The sequence below is a fragment of the Argopecten irradians genome, chromosome 9, assembly GCF_041381155.1.
Source record: "Argopecten irradians isolate NY chromosome 9, Ai_NY, whole genome shotgun sequence".
NCBI lineage: Eukaryota > Metazoa > Mollusca > Bivalvia > Pectinida > Pectinidae > Argopecten > Argopecten irradians.
The window spans coordinates 20,827,934-20,832,405 of NC_091142.1; the positions used below are offsets into that span (position 1 = coordinate 20,827,934).

The following is a 4,472-nucleotide window of genomic DNA, read 5'->3' on the forward strand; positions in this document are numbered from 1 at the left end:
GTTTCCCATATTTGATTACAGACATCTTCATTTATTGTCATTATACATGTAGATATTTAGATCTATACATGAACAATACAGATTATGATAAGCTGTTTTCAAAATCATCTGTACATAACATTATTTTCATTAAGGCTAAGCTTACATCTATTTACTATTGTTAATACAGATTGAGATATACAAGCTTACATGCATTGTCTTATAATTACAAATACATGTATCTGTAGTTTTAAGATAAATATTTGTGTTGTTTAAGGAATTAAGATATTTGTATTTTGAAAATGTTGATAAATTAATTTCATTAATTAAATTGCAGATCTATACATGTATCTGTAATTTAATTTTAATATCTATAATTTCATTCAGGTATATACTTTTTTTTTAAATTCAGACATATGTAAATGAGATACCTATACATATGAGATACACAGTGATACATATACATATGAGATACAGATAGATACAGATACATATGAGATACAGATATATGTGAGATACAGACATATGTTAATACAGAAACTGGATATAAAAATTCCAACTGGCTTTTTATAATATGTCTTATTTTCTATAAATCTATTTATTTTCTTCTTGCAGTAAACCTGTTTTTTCCCAATGGATTATTGCCTGATTATGTCACACTTATAAAATGCCTTGCATATACACAATTGTGTACTTTCTTGATAAAAAATGAAATACAGCTATATAGTAAAACAAAAAGGCCACAGATTCTTTTTCATGTAAATATATTATACAATTACATTTTCTGTACTTACATTCTGATTTCAGTCAAAATTAATATTGATAAATGGAATTATAAATGGTAAATAAACAACCTTAATTAAATGCATACATGTACTCAATTTCAGGTGGTGGTCAATCTTCTATGCCCCAGATCAGTCCAATTGCTGAGGCTGTGGGCAATGTAATTGGCCTGGATAATGTGTCCATTTGTGGCATTGATGGGGCAGTGGACACATCAATGATGATGCTTCTAAACACTGACCCAGTCTTTCCATCAATCTCAAGGTATTTTATGACAGATTATAGGGCTAGTTGAAAATGTACATGCAAATTACTAGTTCATATCAAGTACAAAATATTTGGATCTATCTTTCCAACTCACATATTTGTAAAGGAATTATGGTATTCATTCTGCAAAAGGAAGCTTCAAATATAGCCAAAAATTGAGTTTTGGTGCATTTATTGTAACTTCAAAAGTAAAAAAAATATCAATGTACATGTATATGTCTATGTACATGTTTCAATGAACATGTATGTATGAAATTTCAAATTTCATGTTTTTTTATTTATTTTTTATCATTAATATTTGTTATCATCTATGAATTTATGGCATATATTATCATGAAATGATGTACTACATGTATTGTCAGTTAGCTTTAATCCTTTAAATTGTCTTTATAACAGACCCCCATGCAGCACCATAACACCAGAGATCATGCCTTCATGTGCAGCTACCATATTGCCATCATGCACAGTAGCTTCACCCTAGAATCAGATGACACCACTGCAGGGATCCAGCAACTCAGGAAGCAGAAGCTGCAGATGGAGATAGAAAATTTGAAATTACAAAACAAACTTCTCACTTGAAAATCAAAAGGATAAATGATAATGAATGTTAATTAAAACTCAAATAATAAATTAATGAAATCTATTGCTTGAATGTTTTTTTTTATTTTAATGCTTGTACATTATGTACACAACTCTACAAATATCATCAGCTGATTTTAAAAAAAAATATTAAGTACCCGGTAGATAAAAAAAAAAAACCTGGTCAGTTGAAAAAAATAAATAAGTAAAAATCAAATAATATTGAGCTTACATCAGAAGTGATTACAGACAATATGGGTTCTGTAGGCTCTGCCATCAACAGGGTCCTCTTGGATACTTTTAGCATCACCCTCACAGTTACCATCATCTCCATCTTCATCATCACCATTATCAAGCTGTGGCATGTTCAACAATTTAGCAATGTTATGTAGAATGCCACAAGCTGTGATTAATTTGCAAACTCTCTCTGGTCTCAATCTTATCTCTCCATGCAGCACGTGGAACCTTCTCTTCCATTGCCCAATATCTCTTTCCACAATACACCTGGTAGTTTTGTGTGCACTACAAATGTGAACCATTTGTTTTGATTAAATGTTTTTATTGTAAAATAAATCCTGAATTAAAGCTTGAATTGATTTGCAAAGTCATGTCAGTTTAATGTATACACTGTATACAGTGTGCACTTTATAGATATGTAGCAATATAGGTAAATATATCAATAAAATTCAATATTATAGTTCAATTCTGCTAAAATGTGCATCAGAACCACCAACTCTCAATTCATTTCATATCATTTAAATATAAGGTTGAAATTTCTATTTTACCAAATTATTGAATTATGATTATAAGTCAGTTGACATCTGATCATTTAAGGATACATGTTGTGTATAATATATCTTAAAAGCATAAAAACAAATAAAAATGTCAGCTACAAGTACATGTACAGTGTATACACATTCACAATGTACATGTATACAACTATATGTGCATATTTATATCAAAATTAATCTGAAACTATTTCAAACCTTTGCTTGATTTCTTAGATAACATGGTATGAGGTAGGCTAAAGACACCTACAAAATGATAATGTTTATTAATAATGTGACTTGATTTTTTTTACTGGAAAAAGACTGTTAATTTTAATCTGCCCACTCATAAATCAATTAAATTTATTATGAAACATATTAGATAAATGTACTAACAGATATTCTTTTTGAAATGATCAAGCACAACATTAAATTTCATGATCAAATTAATTAACAAAATGTGCAATAATTATATACAAAATGTATATATATGCAATATTAAAAATATGGTAATCTAAATTAAACATGTATTGTGATGTGGTGAAACACACCCTATACATGCATATGGTGTCTGTTATTTTTATAAAAACTTGAAATATTTAGACATGATGAAGTTCTCTATTTTCTATTGGGTTTTTTTCAACTATGATGTTCAAATATTAGATTATCCCATTCTGAACCCCTCATATTATACAACTAGAGTTAGTTCCCTTTTCGAAAACTCTCCAATGCAATAATAACAGTAGCGCGAGTGACCGGAGAAGATTGTCAATAAAGGTAGACACAATTTTAGGAACATTTACCTGTTGTACCGAGTCTGTTGTCCGGGTAGTGGGTTGAGGTAGGGTGTCAAGAGCCAGTTTTTACAAGGATACCCGCTATCGCCAAGTAAGTGACATTTTACCGGCACCATTCTCGCCTCAAATATCCTTGCGAGACCACTTTCACGAAGGATTCTCGCGTCGTGTGCTGACCCTGGCCATCTCGCAACTAGGTCTAAAATACGGGAATTTGCATCTACCACAATCTGTACATTGATGGAATGGAAGTTTTTTCTGTTTACAAATTCTGGCTCGTTGATACTGGGGCTTAAAATACGTATATGTGTACCGTCAATTGCTCAAATAACCCCCGGAAACCTCGCAACTGCATAAAAATCTGCTTGATGTTTCCTCACAGCCTCAGCAGAAATAGGGAATGAAATGAACTTGGAAACGACTTCCTGGCGGTTTAAAGCATTTGTCACTCTCTGGATAACCCGGGATACGGTTGACTGGTCAACATTGAAATTATCGCCACTGCAGAGTTGCATTTTCCCTGTAGCATAGAATCTCAGTGCTATTAACACCTGCAAATGTGAGGGTAGGCTGTGATTCCGTCCTGTGGCGGGGGCAATATAATCTTTGACAATATCGTTAATAAAAAGGATCCCCTCCCTGTCAAACCTGAACCTTTGATAAAGTTCAAACCCGTCATAGTTTTGAAGTGGATCCAACCTGTCTCTGAAAATTCTTTCTCTTCTCAATGCCCTTACAAACTGTTGAGGTGGATTATTCTGTCCATTAGCAGCGGCCATTTTGGAAAGATAAGCATCTTGCTTAACGATTTGAGACAGGTAAGGTGGTAAATGGTTAATGTTAAGAATATTCTTAAGTGTTAAGAAAAATCATGCAAGCCACTTAACAAGATAAGCAATATACTTAGCACAAAAATCAATATGCTTAGCGGAATTTTTAACTTAAGCATATTCTTAACCATTTAAGATTTTTTATGCATACGAGTCCAGGTCTCTAGGGCTCCTAGTTATTGTCAAGAAGTCGTTTAAAGATTTTGACCTATTTGACCCCTGTGACATTGAATGACAGTCAAGGTCATTAAATTGAACAAACTTAATAGCCCTTCATTTTAGCATGTTGCAGGCCCAATATGAGTATCCTGGGCCTTTCAGTTCTTGAGAAGAAATCATTAAAATATTTTAGCCTATTTGACCCCTGTGACCTTAAGTGAAGGTCAAGCTCATTCATTTGAGCAAACTTTGTAGCCTTTCATCTCAGCATGTCACGAGCCCAAAATCAGGTCTTTAGGCCTCTTATTTAT

At 32.4% G+C, this 4,472-nt stretch overlaps 1 pseudogene; it reads right to left on the reverse strand.

Annotated features, from left to right (window-relative positions):
- Positions 1 to 1,335: 1,335 nt before the first annotated feature.
- LOC138330868 (putative nuclease HARBI1) lies at positions 1,336 to 3,951 on the reverse strand (annotated as a pseudogene).
- Between the last annotated feature and the right edge of the window lie 521 nt (positions 3,952 to 4,472).